This window comes from Triticum dicoccoides, chromosome 1B, assembly GCF_002162155.2.
Source record: "Triticum dicoccoides isolate Atlit2015 ecotype Zavitan chromosome 1B, WEW_v2.0, whole genome shotgun sequence".
NCBI lineage: Eukaryota > Viridiplantae > Streptophyta > Magnoliopsida > Poales > Poaceae > Triticum > Triticum dicoccoides.
In genome coordinates, this window is record NC_041381.1 from 583,762,469 (window position 1) to 583,779,621 (window position 17,153).

Below are 17,153 nucleotides of genomic sequence, written 5' to 3' on the forward strand. Positions count from 1 at the left end.
ATATATATATATATATATATATATATATATATATATATATATCCATCTGTACCATGTTTGAATAATAATTGACATGTTGTAAATATTTGCAAAAACTATGGAGCACTCCCGAGACGAAGAAACAGAAGCGATGTGGGGGCACATAATCGCACAAGGAAGTGATGAAGTTGCGTCATTTCTCAATGACACCGATGGTCAGGAAGGACTGGGTGAAGAAGAGGGCTATGTTCATGATGGCTTTGGCCCATTAATACCGGTACAATAAGAGGACTATGTTCATGATGGCTCCGGTGACACAATGGAGGTACAAGAAGGAGACCGTGCTGACTGCTCCGGTGACCGAACCGAGTCCGGCCAGGTATATATATATATTAGTTAAGCCCGTGCTGACTAGTTAATTGATGCATCCATTGTTTTGCTATATGTACACATATTAATTACTCTCGTCTTTCTTCCTTATAATTTCTAGCCCTCCGGATCAAGCACAACTTCGGTAAGGAGACGAGGCCCGAAGAAAAATTGACCTCGGATGAAAAGTTTGAGATCATAGAAATCGCGCCCGACGGCGAACCAATTGAACCCATCCAGAAAAGGAAGGCATTTTCTGCTCAGTGCGGGGTTCTTGTTAGGGACAAGATCCCGATCAGCATCCATCAATGGTATAAGCCTAAGGAGGGAGACCCTGAGGTGTCTTATGTCAATGATATGCGGAAAGAAGATCTTTGTACTCAGCTGAAGGAAAATTTCGCCCTACCGGCAGAGGAGGATCCGGAGAAGCCAGTTAAAGAGCAATTAATCAAGTCTTGTGCTCTTAACAAGATGGCAACCCTAATGAGGAGGTGGAGGAAAGAGTTGAACCAGTTTGTCGAGAAAGAAAAGACACCAGAATTCATCGGCAAATATGAGAAGATCAAAGATCACTGGCCCGCATTTGTGGCCCACAAGACATCGGAAAAGAGTAAGAAGATGCCGGCGACAAACAAGCAAAATGCTGCGAAGAAGAAGCTTCAGCATCGCACGGGGTCAGGTGGCTACCTCAAAGCCCGGCCTAAGTGGTCCAAGGCTGAGCATGATCTGCTTGAAAAAGGGATCGAACAAGAGACAATGTACTGGCCAGACCGTTGCCGGACTTGGTTCTTCGGGGCTGGCGGAACCTTGGACCCTGAAACAGGGAAGTGCCAGTGGACGGACGAGCAACTGCAAATACTAGTCAAGAACCTTCGACACTATATCGATGCGGCGCAGCGAGGGATGTTCCTTCCAAACAAGGAGAAGGACGAGCTCACAATGGCCCTTGGGAATCCTGAGCACCCTGGACGGACACGAGGCACGCCAGGCTCGATTCCGTGGAAGGTTGGTTTTCCGGACGCAGGGGGTTACAAAACCCACGAGAGGAGGAAGAAACTGGAGCAGGACCAACTGCAGGCGCTGCACGAAAGGGTAATGGGACTAGAGGAACGAGAAGAGGAACGAGAAGCAGCATATCACAGCAAACGACCCGCCGAAGCTTCCACCGGAGCTACCCCGCCATCTCAGCGGAGAAGCAGCGTGGCTTCCACCGAGCTGCTTCAGCCGGAGCATGTCTTGACGGCTCCTGCCAGCTATCCCATGGATGATATCACGGAGTCTCAAAATTGCCACATTATGGTGCGATGGATGAATTTGAAGGTCAAGGCGGCTGTTGGCCAAGTTTATCCTAGTGGACCCGGCATAACTTAGCACTGCCAGCCGATTCCAGAAGGATATGCTAAGGTGATGGTGGATGGGGAGACTAGGCTGGGTTCTGCTCTGAAGACTCCATGCCTATGGCGGAAGGAGCTCATCAAACTTCCGAACTGGATGCCTCCGCCTCCTCCTCCTCCTCCGGCGAGTCAGGGCACTCCGCCTCCTCCACCGCCTCCTCCTCCGGCGAGTGACGATCAGGGCACTCATGGCGGCACTCCGCCTCCTTCTCCGGCGCGTGGCGGCACTCCGCCTCCTTCTCCGCCTGCACCGGCGCTCCCGAGCAGCCAGCAGCCTCCTCCTTCTCTGCCTCGCCTGCAAGGGCGAAAGAGACCCGCCGCCGCCCCGTCTGCTCCGGCACGTCGTAGTCCTTCTCCTCCGCCTCGTAAGCAAGCACGAAAGAAGACAGACGCCGCAGCCGCTCCGTCTGCTCCGGCGTCTAGCAGCACAAGAAGAGGAGAGAGGCAATACAGATACGGTCCACCTCTAAAGCCTCTAGAGAAGTTACCGTACGAGAGGACCGAGGAGGAAAACAATACGATCGTGCGGACCCACGTGAAGGAGTTCTTTGAAGGGGTGAAAGCAAAGAGACATCCACCTTCGGAGGAGAAGGTAGATCCGGTGAAAGCAAAGCGCACTCTCGATGCCCTGAGGAGACCGGCAAAGTCTCCGCCGAGAACCAACTATGAGCGCATTACTGAACAGACATGTCTCCAAGTGGAGCGGTCGGGAAGTACTGTCAGACATCAAAGAGCAAAAGAATGAGCAGCTACGAAAAAAATTGACCAGCTCGGCGAACAAGCAAACCAATCGTGCCTCCCGCTTAATGTGTCTAGCAGCAACATCGTCGCTAATGTTCCAGGGATGGTCGCCGGTTATGGCAATCTACAAGATTACCTGCCTGACGATGCACTTCCTGAATTCATGAAGGTGGAAGAACACAGATACGAGTACGGGAAGCCTCTCGTCAAAGATGAAAAATCTCTAACAACGATGATGCGAAGATTCCATACTTGGTACATGAAAACCTGCAGAGAGTCTGGGGGGACGAATAGTTTGTATCTGCACATTAAAGAGGAGCACGACCTCATTGGAACTGATCTGTTGTGTGTTCCATTTGAGGAGTTCTTCGCGTTCTTCAATCAAAAGGCCCTCGATAAATTAACGGTCTTTTGCTACTGCCTGTAAGTACTATTTCTGTCATTAAGTCTCTATATATAGCTCGGCTCTTTCATTGCATGTATTTATAATTAATTATCCTCAATATATTATGCAGATTGAAGATCGTCGAGTGCAATAAAAATGAAATCTATGATATTGGGTTCATTAACACAAATATCATAGATGTATTTCTGGTTGAAAAGAACGTCAAAGAGGCCGAGGACAACTTGCTACAATCGTTGATCAAAAATCAAAACAAAGATACCATACTCTTTCCTTAGAACGACAAGTGAGTGTTACTGATCGTTTGCATATTCGGTTTCCCTTATTACTCGAGCGAGGTTATAGTAATGTAATTGATGAGTTATGCATGCGTGCACAAGTACCACTATATTCTTCTGGAGATTAAGCTTGAGCGTGGACTAGTAGCCATCTTAGACTCGAGACGGAAAGATCCCGAAACCTATGCGGACATGACTGAAATGCTCAGCAAGTAAGTTCAATCGATCATTATAGCACCATATCGGCAACTTTTTGTTCATTTCCTGATCTCTCAAGTAATAATTATTATTTTCTTTGTCTTGCAGGGTTTGGAAACAGTTCACCGCAGAAGCTCCGGGACTGCCGAAGGAGCTGCGATATACATACCCGAAAGTAAGTACTACTGGCTAGCTAGTTGTGTGCATCTCCCGTTGATTCTATAGCTATACTTTCATCAATGCCATTTATAATGCTTATTATCAGTTTGATTGACCCCTATTTCTCGTAAAGTGCTTGTGGCAGGAACAAGGGAATGATTTCTGTGGATACTACGTGTGCGAGTTCATCCACACCGCGACTTTGAAAAACAAGCGGGGCTACTCTCAAATACAATATGAAGTGCGTAAGCAATTAATAATATTCACAATTTCATTTTATTAGACCATCATTTCTGTTGAGTTTCATTCATATATATGTATTAATTAACCCCCTTCTTCAAATTAGACGTGGCAGATGCGGAATGAACTCCTAGAACCAGATCGCATGAAAGCAATTCAAGAGGAATTGGCGGGATTCTTTCTTGACCACGTCATCAATAAAGCCGGAGAATACCATGTGAAAGTTGATTTCAAATGCTAGGGTACTGTAATTGAGAGATCTTATATATTGTACATGTATGTAGCCAGTAGCGTCGGACGTACATGATACGAAAACTTGTTGTTCGACCAATCTCTCGGAGAAGGAGAGGTCGATCGATCATTTCTCTCGGTATGCATGACGAACTTCTGTACTCGATGGTTCCCTTCATTTTCTTACTAGCTAGCGTGTCGAGGGCTATATGTATATAGTACGTAGCGTTGACCAAGCACGGACGTAAGAACCTTCTCTCTATTAATTAGCTAGCTAACACAATATATGAAACACCTAAATTAACCCCCAAAACCCCCACCCCCCCTTTCAAAAAAACAAAAACCCCAGCCACTGGAATGCTGATGCGTGGATGCCTTTTGGTCCCGGTTGGTGCCACCAACCGGGACCAAAGGCCCCCCTGCCTGGGCTCGGCGCAACGGCCACGTGGAGGACCATCTGTCCTGGTTCGTGTTAGAACCGGGACTAAAGGGGGGAGGTATTAGTAATGACCCATTTGTCCCGGTTCATGAACCGGGACTAAAGGCCCTTACGAACCGGGACTAATAGGTGTTTTTCTACTAGTGTAAGAATCAGTCTGCCTCCATATGACATGAGTTTTCCCTTCCAGCAACTCAGTTTCTTCTCAAATCGATCCTCGATGCACTTCCATTCTCTGTTGGTCAGCTTACGATGGTGAATGGGTATCCCTAGGTACGTGAAAGGTAAAGCCCCCAATTCACACCCAAACAATTGCCTATAAGCCTCTTGTTCATCATTGGCTCTACCAAAACAGAACAACTCGCTTTTATGAAAGTTAATTTTCAGGCCGGTCAATTGTTTAAGTAAGCATAACACCAGCTTCATATTTCTCGCTTTTGCCAAGTCATGCTCCATAAAGATGATTGTATCATCACCGTACTGCAGGATGGACACACCACCATCAACTAGATGAGACACCAAGCCACCCACCTGACCGGCCTCCTTTGCCCTAACTATGAGGATTGCCAACATGTCAACCACAATGTTGAACAAAATAGGAGACATTCGATCACCTTGTCTCAGGCCCTTGTGTGTCTGCAAATAATGACCTATGTCATCATTCACTTTAATTCCAACACTCCCTTTCTGCGTGAAAGATTCTACCTGGCGTCGCCAAGCTTCATCAAAACCCTTCACGCGTAATGCCTGTTGAAGGAAAGGACATTTGACTTTATCGTACGGTTTCTCGAAATCCACCTTGAAAACAACTCCATCTAGTTTTTTCGTGTGAATCTCATGGAGCGTTTCATGAAGGACCACCACCCCTTCTAGGATGTTCCTGTCCGGCATGAAAGCAGTTTGAGAAGGCTGCACCACAGCATGTGCAATCTGTGTGAGCCTAATCGTCCCTACCTTGGTAAATTTTTTGAAACTAACATTAAGAAGACATATGGGCCTGAATTGCTCGATTCTCACAGCCTCTGTCTTCTTAGGAAGCAGGGTTATCGTTCCAAAATTTAGTTGAAAAAGATGAAGCTGTCCAGAGAATAAATCATGGAACATTGGCAACAGATCCCCTTTAATAATATGCCAACACTTCTTATAAAACTCATCTGGGAATCCATCCGGGCCAGGAGCCTTATTATTTTTCATCTGCGATATGGCCTCAAAAACTTCTTTCTCACAAAAAGGGGCAGCTAAAATATCATTCTCAACAGCAGTAAGTTGAGGCACATCCTCAATCCTAGACTCATCTAGAGACACACAGTTATCCTCTAGAGGCCCAAACAACTGCTTGTAGTACTCAGTAATGTATAATTTTAGGTTCTCCTGACCAAGAATCGTTCCTTCATCTTGTTCAAGCTAAAAGATCCTCTTCTTCCTGTGCTTGCCATTAGCTATCATGTGGAAGAATTGAGTGTTAGCGTCCCCCTGGACAACTCTTCAGACCGTGGCCCGCATCGCCCACTTTAATTCTTCTTCGCGAAGAAGCTCTTTCAGCCTCATCTCTGCGTCAAGCTTGGCATGAAGCTCTGAGGCCGGCAGAATCATGGTTTCTGCTTTTACATCTAGGGCCTGAATAAGGGTAAGGAGTCTTTCCTTTTCGACCTTATAAATCCCACTAAGATGCTTAGCCCACCCACATAGGAAACTTCTCAGGTGTCTAATCTTATTCTGCCAACGCTCAAGCGCAGTCCTACCTCCTACATCCTTAGCCCACTCTTTGGCTACGAGATCAAGGAAGCCTTCTATTTCAAACCAAGCGAGCTCGAACGAAAATAAATTTTTGTTTCCCAGGTGGGTGGCCTCCCAGAGTCAAGAAATAAAGGCGTGTGGTCAGAAATCCCACGAGAAAGTGCCTGAACTGTTACAAAGGGAAATTTCTGTTCCCATTCGACACTAGCCAGTACACGATCTAACTTCTCAAACGTTGGGTTTGGCATCACGTTAGCCCAGGTAAACTTTCTGCCCGAAAGCTCTACCTCTCTCAGATCCAAGCTTTCAATGATAGTATTAAACATGAACGACCATCTGCCGTCAAAGTTATCAATATTCTTCTCATCACGCCTTCTGATGATGTTAAAATCACCCCCCACCAGGATTGGAAGCTTCTCAAAGCCGCAAATCCTAACTAGATCAGCCAAGAAATCAGGTTTGAGTTCTGGCTGAGCGGCACCATATACCGCCACCAGAGCCCAATTAAACCCATCAACCTTCGACCGCACCCCAAACTTAACAGCAAAATCTCCCATGACCACACTGCGGACTTCGAGAGAATCGCATCTAACCCCGAGTAAGATCCCACCCGATCTTCCTCGCGGTGGCAGACAATGCCAGTAAAAGTCAATACCACCCGATAAAGTATTGAGAAATTGTGGCAAAAAATTATCTCTAGGAGTTTCGGACAATGCGATAAAGTCCAAGGTATGCTCGATAGACGCCTCTGCCAGAAACCTTCTTTTAGCCAAGTCTTTGAGACCTCTGCTATTCCAGAAGATTCCTTTCATATCTCGTCATGGAATTTTTTAGCCGTATGGATCCTAGCACTCCTACGCACGGCGGACGTCGGGTAAATATTTCGCTTCCATTTGCATTTAGGAATGGCCTCCCTCTCCAACCGGTCCTCACAACCAGGTTCAAGAGGTCTTACTAAAACATTATCAACACTCTCCTCCTCATCCTCAAGCTCAGGGAGGCTAGTGGCAAGATCCACACAAAAAGTATCAAGCACCCTGACCCCCAAAGCATCAATATCAGAGTCATTCATGGGTTTAACCGCTGCTAAGTTACGAATCAACTCTAAAGCCCGCTCAGCCTCTAAATCCAGGATATCATTAACGGAATTTGAAATTTCACTATCATTACTACCTAGTGAAATTCCTCATTGGTTTGCATTATTAACAATCTCATCATTAGTGAAATGCAAGATAGAGTTAGATGTATTAACCGACATACAAGTAGTGACCTCCACGTCACGAAGCATGGCCTCCCGCATGGCGCACCGCTGCTGGATGTCGTCAACCTCTGGATGGTTCTGGAGACGGCCGCTCAAACGACGCCCCTCAGAAACCATGTCCGGAATCCCGCCAACGCAATCACCTCCTCCCAAGTGATCCTGCCCAGGGAAGGGCCTCCTGCCTCACCCCTAGCACGCAGTCGGTCAGCCTTCAATGATGATCCAGCCGGACCGCCGGACACAGGTGGGGCGCTCAACGACACTGCTGACGTCGGTGGCGCCCCACGACAGAGGGACGACGGCTCCAAGCCGGTGGATGGGGGAGCATGGGCCACCTACCCGAGTACCCCCACCCCGGCCCACCTGGAGGAAGGGCTCACCGGTGCCAGCGTAGGGCCGGCCGACCCAGACGCCGCAGGAGAAGAGGACCTCGAGGCCACCTGCCCCGAGCCCCCTCCCGGAAGCGGAACTGTCGCCTGCAGCTGCGGTCTCGCAAGAGGGGAAGAAGGTGCCGAGACCACCTGCCCCGGACCCCCTCCCGAAGAAAAAGCCTCCATCACCAAGTCCTCGTCCACCTCAATCGAAGAAGAGGGCGCCGTGGCCACCTGCCCCGAGCCCCCTCCGCAACTTGGAACCACCACCTGCAGCTCTGTCATCGCGACAGAAGAAGAGGGAACCGAGACCAACATCCACAGACACCCTCCCGACGGAGAGACCTCCACCGCCGGACCCACGGTTTGAGAAGAATCACAACCAAACAAAGGAGCCCCCTCCTCCTCACCCCTGAGCAAGATCGGTGAGGCCCCAAGGACGGGACTCGCAACATCCTCAAAATCCAACGCAGGTAACGTGTGCTCAGAAGCCTCGACCGACTCCACCCGCTCACTCCAAAGTCTCGGAGGTGCAGAGGCAGGCTCAAGAGACCCAAATATCAAAGAAGTCATAGGCAGCGAGGAGGGTGGGACCGTCCCGTTCCCGGTCGTCCGAGGAGCGGACTCTGGTCCCTTAGACAACTCTCGCCCAGGATCATCGACCTGTGTATCCTTAGCTCCCGCACTGTCATCTCCCTCGTGCATATCAACATCAGTCCCGGGAGCCGCCTCTGCGAACAGGCTCTCATCCTCAAACCCAATCACCAGGTTATAAATCTGGCCTCGATATGACCACTTCACCACATCAGGCACGAACTCAATGTCCAAAATACTGACCAGAAGACGAGCTATATTTGATAGTTGTTGTTTCTTTAGTTTCAAGTAAATACACATCCACGTGTTTTGCCTTGTAGGAGACTAAATAGGCCTCACGGGCCGGCTAGCCCATCAGTATTGGAGAAAATGCTTAAATGGAAAAAATAGTGTCATTTTATTTCTGCACTGGGGTAGAATTTTTCTTTAATCATATTTTCTCTCACATGTGCCATCTATAGGAAGAGAAAGTGAAGTTTATGTAACACCAGGTGATAATAGCTATTTTTGGTACAATGTAAAACATGGTCCCATGAATTTGTAGAAGTTCTATAAAAAGATTCACAGGAAGAGAGCGTGTAGTAGAAATAACATAATAGTAGTAGCAGCAGTACAAGAGGTACTATGTAGTAGGTAAGGGCTCCAACACGGACCCTCAAATCGTGCATATATGTCCTTTGCGGTAGTCCAGATAATTTTTGCCATCTAATGCATAAGCCACCATGTGTCTCTTCTAGGCCACTGCTATATTTTTCTGTTTTGCGGAGGGCTGCTAGCATTTGGCAGTAACTACAAACAATATGCACTTCTTTTTGCCAAAGCTACTAATGCACTCTGCTGCTATTTGGCAGAAACTGCCAATGCAATGCTAACAATATGCATTTTTTTGCGAAGCGACTAGCCCTTTTTTTGGTGGAAGATACTAATGATATGTTTGCATATCACTCTTTTTTTTCCTTAGATAGGTTATGATTTGGCAGCTACTATTTGGCAAAAGGTTGATGAGACGTTGTTGCTACTTGGCCGAAATTATTATCCTTGCTATTTTTCTTATGTTAATAGATGAGGACATTTGAGGTATGTAGTTCGATGGCCAGCTCGTGAATCGTATCCATGGACGCGCCTGAACGCGGTCCGCGGGCTGATAGTGTCTCCATTTTAGATGATAGCATTGGAGATGCCCTAACTGTGCTCTTCATAGTTGGGATTGTACTAAGGAGGCCAAAGCAAGGCAATGGATTAGTAAGTAAAACAAGCAAATAAGCGTTTGATGACACTTATTTACTGGTGAGTACATCCATATAAATAGTACGCACATCGACTTGTGCAAGAGTAGGGTAACCAACACTAGAAAGGAGTGCAACTAAATGAGTTTGCCAAGTGCCATCGACCATTCGATTCCACAACAAGGTCTGATAGGTATTGGAAGCATTGGAAATTTGGGTACCAGTCGTCACTACGGTGATGGAGCGTTCTTCTTTCCACGGACTGCTGTTCAAAGTTCGGGACTTACTCTAAGTCTAAGTTATGTAGGGGCGTAGGCTAGGTATTGCTTCCTTTTGCCAGTTCGTGGTGCTGAAATAACATGGCCATTGTGGTAATCCGCTTCCAACGAGTTTCATTTCCACTGATTTGGCCGAGCTAAATGCGGCAGCTGTGGCTACGTTCTCTTACATGCACTTCTCAAAAATGAAATAAATTCGATTCACTAGCTGAAATACATGAGAATAACACTTTTTTAACCATATTTGATCATTGCATATGTCATAAAAATGATAATTACCTATGGATCTTGTCGGTTATTTGAAATATATTTTTAACTAAAGAAATATAGCAGTATTTAAGTGGGTACTATCATTGTAAAATGAGAGAACTATACCCTTACACGCATATGTACACACTAGACATTTCACTTATAGCGACCTTGTTGGGCCTCCTATTCCTCATGCAGCAGAATAAACAAGCAAATTTGTCAATTTGGTGCACATCTTCTTTAGCTGCCTTGGCGTTTCTTCATATAGCTTGTGCACACGAGCGTACTCTAGAACCACCAATTAACATATAAAGGAAAAATTATGACATTCCAAAAAAAAATCTAGACCATCAAGTGTAGTTTGATATAGAAACTGGAAAAAAAATATCTTTTTGAAAAAGTCATGTGGCCATATGCCTCTAACAGTAAGGAGAAAAAGAGCATGAACTAACACGTGGGGTTAAATTGCACGAGTTCACCAGATGCCCCTCTGAATCAGTCTTCCGTTTATGGCAAACATTCCATGGAGTCTATGTCTTGGTTTAGATAATCTTTATTTGAGTGAATGTTTTCTGTGAATGTTACACCATTTGATTAGGCTACTATTAATGACTTGGAATAAATGATGTAATAATCATGACTATATGCATTAGTGATGCAGAGGCAAAGAGATAAAAAGAATTGAACCATGCATGAGAGCTTAGAGGAGCAATCAAATAAGATAAAAGAGATAACAAAGCTTACATTTATCCAAAAGTAAAGTTTAGATGTGATCTTGAGATCTTAGAAATGTGCTTAATTTGTGATAGCCAGTGGCTCTTTACTTAGCTTCATTCAAATACTCATCCACTCATTTTGCCATGCAGGACATGCCATCCACAAATACACCTATAGATTTTACAGCACGTAAGCTTGATGTCTGTGCCAGACTCGCCAATTTTGGAGGAAATTCTTACATGGGCATCTCTTGTAAATTTGTTTGTTAAATTGGGTATAGTAGTTGGAAAAATTAAATGGTATTCTCTCTCACCAAAGCTTCAGGGGTGCAATGCAAAATTTACCTAAAAATGGCACATGTTCTTTTCCTAAGAACAATGGCATTTGAAAGTGGGAGGGGGTGGATTGGAAAGGAGAGCAACAAATTAATGTGGTGAGATAAAATCACTAAATAAGCGTATAATCACCACTTTTCCCCACTCATGTGCCTATAAATAGCACGTCCACTTCTGCGTGAACGGAGCAACTAACACTAGAAGTGTACTACTAGTTTGTCAGGTGGAAATTTGGAGAGGAGTGGAACAAATATGTGTATTGAGAGCCACAGACAATTCAATTCATTTCCACAAGAATACCAGCAACACCCTCCTCCGAACCGTGATCGTCTGTCTCTTCGCGAGTGCTACCGTTGTACTGGACGTAGTCGAGTAGTGTTACAGGACCTTGCGCTTGAGTCGAGGTTCCATGGGGGTAAGGGGGCACTGTAATAATCTCGTAGCTCGTAACTATCCAAGAAGATGCCCATGGGGGAAGTCTATCCCATGAAGTTCAAATTGTTGATACAGTGAGCTAAAACTGATCCCACATACTGGCTAAGTCATGTTACGTATTTTTCTAGAAAGTTATGTTGATTTTTCAGAAATGATGAAACAAAATTGATTCACCATATGACAAATATGAGAATAACACCCATGTATGTACAAAACTAGGCAATATCATTGTAGTGACATTGTTGGGCTTCTCCTTCTCCGCTTGTAAAATTATGAGTATATTCAAAAAAAATCACTCAAGATTTATCCTAGTGACATGATTTACCCAATTTTGATAACATATGCTGCTCCATTTTCATACCTTTAGAACTGTTTGTTTTGACTAAGTAGCGCCAGTTTATATTTTTTTCAGAACTAATAACAAACAGACCACACACAACATCATCACATAATTGCAAAAATTAGCTTCAGCACAAACAACACTTCTCTCCCTAATCCTAACAACATACCAGATGCTTTGTCATGACAGCTGCATTACCCTGATTGTAGTTGATGCCAAAATTGGCATTGCATCCATTGTCTCGGCTCCTACCTGCATTTCTCCCCCTCTCATCTCTTCCCAAACTCTTCCATTTTGTCCTCTGCTACACCAATTGTATCAACAACAACAATAACCAAAAGGATCTGTATATTTAACAAATGCTCCACATACTCTAGTTCTAACGCATGTAATCACAACTTACCTATCAAGTACACAGGAAAATTAGAATTTTGTAGCTAGCACAAATCAACCCCAGATCATGGACAAAGATCAGATCACAACTTGCACTGTGCTTCTTGCACTTGTAAACACCAAGCCATCGTGCTCCTCAGTGGTGGAGAGGTAGAACATGACCACCGTGCCACAATCAGAGCAAGGGATTAGTGGTAGTAGAATAGAGCGGATGTGAAGACACTACTAGGGAAACCCTCATGGGTAGACAGTTATGAGTGGCACGGGATAACTTGTCGGTGCTACTAATACTTAGGAGTAGCGCGTGCCCAGGCACTGCGCTACACGATGTACTTTAGTAGTAGCACTGGCTTATTTAGGCCGCACTACTACTATGTGGACCCCATCATGTCTCTCGGGGCTGGCCACAGTAGTAGCGCGGGCTGCAGAACACGCACTACAACTAAGGGTGTAGCAGTAGGGCACTCTTTTGTACCCACGCGTTCTACAGTTTATACACGATCCCAGCTCCCAGCCACCTCCTAGTAGCAGCGCGGGTTACGTACCCGTGCTACAACGAATGAGTTTAGTAGCATCGCGAGTTCGGTGCCCGCGCTGTTACTATGGGCTCCTTATGCACCCCCCGCGCTCGTTTCATCTCTCTCTCTCACTCACTCACTTTCTCTCTCTCTCTCTCTCTCTCTCTCTCTCTCACACACACACACACACACACACACACTCACACACTTTCCCCTCACACTCTCGCTCGCTCTCTGTACCGCTATTGTCGCCCGTCATCGCCCACTGCCGCCGTCGCCCCCGCTCCTCCTCCACTGAGGTATACCTCTCTCCTCCCTCCTCCCTCTCTCCTCCCTCCTTTCCTATTTCTAGATGGATGGATTGATGTTGCTTAGATGGATAGATTTATGCCCGAATTTGTAAGATGTATTGATAGATTGATTGTGGATGTTGTTACATGCATGGATGGATGAATTTTAGATTTTTGCTACTGTCTATTGGTGTTATTGGTGCTTTTTTTTTCAAGTTCTAGGTCTACATGAAGATGATGTGCTAAATGGTCCTCTAATATGCAAGTTTTCATAGATGTTTTCATAAATGTAGTAGTAGTAGATGAGTAGCTATGAAAATGTGAAGCTAGTATTTTTTAAATGAAAATATGAAGCTAGTGGCGAGGAAGCAATTACAGTACTTCATTTCCAAAATTACAATACTCACCAGCCAAAATTTAAATAGGTTATGTCCTGCTTTGAAATGGATGAAGTAGCCTGTGTTTTGTAGTAGTAGTTGATAGTTTTGAACCTTTTCGGGCGTTCGATATGTAAAATGATTTTGCAGGGAACTACAATTGGCATGTGTTTTGTCGGAATGGCGATTCATTTCTGTTCCGAAAAATTCCAGGCGCTCGATATGTCCTATTTTTAGAAAAGATCATGCCGGATTTTTTCGAGAATTTCCACATGACTTGTTATAGAATATAGGAAACATCGAGCGTCCTGAATTTACCGGAAAGAGAATTAGACGACATTCTGGCAAAACATCTGCCATTTGTTTATATCAGTACTCGATATATGTAACGGGTTGACTTTTAGTCGGTCGGGGCTCCTTTGTGTGACTTTGAATTTGTTCTCGAAGGAAGAATTCCGACTGTCATTGTGGGCATCGCTTCTCCTTCTTCTCTTTGTGCTAGACCTTCATAATGCACTATGGGAAGGAGAAGTAGCGACCATCACGGACGGTTGATATCTGAGAGAGAAAGAATAGAATCCCGACTGTTGTCTGGGAGTCGCTTCTATTTCTTCTCCTTGTTCTAGTCCTTTGTAATGCACTAGGGGAAGGACGAGTAGCGATCATCACCAACGGTCGAAAAACCAGTGAGGGAGTCTCCACCATATATGAGAGAGGAAGAATCCTGATTGTTCTCGTGGGAGTTCGCTTCTCCTTCGTTCACGTGTGCTAGATATTTTGGTGTAATGCACTTGGGAACGAAGGGAGGAGCGATCATCACCGACGGTCGAATATATCAGAGAGGGAGTGCCCACAATATAAACCACATGAGATGAGAGTTTTCAAGGAAGACTCGACAGACCGAAAGTCAACCCGTGATAAATAGTGATATGTGTTTTGAGTTCCTGCTAATTGTCGTTGATTTTTAATCTTTGAATTATGAACACATGAAATATTTGACGATGATACGATCCCTGAGTGTGATTACTGTAGCGACGACCGGGGTATGTGTCACCGGCCTCAGCTGGAAAACAGTAGGTTCTTCACCATCAAGCTAGAAGAAATCTGTGATCTTTTTACGGTACGTAATGATGACAAGTACTTTTTTCGTAATTAAGCATGACCTGTGCTTCTTTTGTGCTTCTTTTCTTCAACTTGTAATTCTTGTTTTCTACAATTCTACTAGTGCATCCCTTGCCATGCAAGACGGTATGTCTTGAAGAAGCTCGATTTCCAATATAGTGAGAATATGGAAACAACATGGTTACGCTTTTCTGGTTAAGCTCTACAATGCAATGAATCACTCAAATTTTGGTTGCTCAAACGGGCGAGCTATATGCAAGGCATGTGGATTTCATGCGGATATGAAAATAACCTCCGATATTCGTCCTGAAGATGATATTGAAGATAATATCGACATTTGGATGGATGTGGATATGCTTCCAGTTCTACCTCTATGTGAGTTTGTCAAAAAAATTGTTAAATAATTTATATTGTTTATTTAAAAATAGTTGACTGCTTATTTTCATTCTTCAAGAAATGTACAGAAGATAGTAGACAATACCTACTACAGTTATGGTGCAGAACTAACTTGAGAGGAGATAAATTATCTTCTCTCATTTTTAATGATGTTGAGACTTTCAAGAAAGTTATGAAATTAACCAAAATTATGATTAATATGTGCCACTAGTCCACGTGTTGAACTATGGTAACATCCATGGAAATAGCATGATAATATTTTATTTTTACTATTGTGTCACTAGTCCATCTTTTGCACACATTCTTCTTAAGCTAAACTACATTCCTAAGTATGTTATTGTGATGTTCTTCAATAGAAACTCCCAAAGGATTGTGTTCTTCATCTGATGCATATGAAAGATGACATGAATATTATTAGCTTAGGGCCAAGTCTGTCGGTGGCTTTCCATGGTCCATACTCGGTTTCTCGAAGAGATGAAGACCTCACAATAATATGATGGAGAAAAGTAATGAATGCACATAGGGAACCACTTGCAGGCAACGTTGACGCAACCCATAAATTGGAGACAAGTGAATTACTATTCTTCATAACGGAGGGGGAGGGGCTATCCTGTTTTATGCTATTTTACATTAGAGAGAGAAGCAAGTCCTAGCTAGTACTTTTCATGTGCTAGAATGATGATGAATTATTATCTAGGATGACAACCATTAGCTAATTTTAGGTTAACTTGTCATGTGCTATATTGATGGTGAGTTATTATATGATTACGGATGATGATTTATTATATGACTAAGATGTTGATGAGGCCGTACTACTTGTCATGTGCTAGAATGATGATGAGTTATTGTATATATGACTACGGATGAAGAGTTGTTATATGACTATGGATAATTAAAGTGGACGGATGCAAGTGAGCAAGTTGAATTAGTAGGACCTTATGATGTTGGGACCGGGCGAGCCTACTAATTCAATTTACTCACAGCCTACTAATTCAACTTACTTGAATCCGTCCCAACATCACATCGTCCTACTAATTAAACTTGCTCACTTGGACCTGTGCACTTTAACTAACATGTGCATGATATGATGAGATTGTATGTGTATGATATGATAAAAGTATTGTATAAAACCTGTATAAATACAATGTAAATACGTAGAAAAAATACAAAAAATATTAGCAACACTGCGGGCTTGACAAGCGCTGCTGCTACGCATATGTAGCAGTAGCGCAGGATCAGGCCCGTGCTACTGGTAAAAATTAGTTGTAGCACCCTAGCAGTAGCACGGGGGCCAGGCTACTACTAGGCCTTTACCCCGCGCTATTGCTAGAGTTTTCCCTAGTAGTGAGACCTAACCGGATCGAGCTAGAGATGGACATGGCGGAAAAGCTGATGGCGATGATTGTGAAGCTCGATGACGATGGCGAAGCTATACGATGACGACGGCCAATGGGCACAGGTGATTTGGGAACTAGGTATTGGAGGAGTGGCAAGAGGACTAAGGTGCGGCTCGGGTGCCGCACGGTGCGGACCAGGGTGTGGCCTTGTGTAGCACGGGTGCAACACGGCTTGAGTGTAGCGCGGACCATAAGGCCAGGGGAGACTAGGCGGACTGGGGCCGGCACCGGCGGAAGGCAAAGGAACCCTAAGCTTTTTTGGTGAGAGGAGGCAGTGGCTTTGGGAGCCTATTTCTTTAGAAGCAACTAGTTGTGATCTCTTTTACAATGATTACCTAGATCTAAAGGGTTCAATCGAACTAGATGTGATTATATAGATCAAATGACTATGATATACTGATAAAGAGATGGTCCACCGGATGGATGATATAATCTTTTTTTCCTACCTAACTTTTTCTATAAATAGTTAAACATGTTGTGGATATTTCAATGCAAAAAATATGCACATGCGTTTATTACCACATTGGTTACTAAAATGAGATATGGCATCAGATTTAACTATATTTACAGAAAAGGGCAGGCCAGCGGCGTGAGATTTGGTGGAACGGCTTAAATGGATATGTTGTATCAATTTATTTCTTGAATTTGGAGGTTTCTTTCACTAAAATCTTAGATAGTAATCTCAT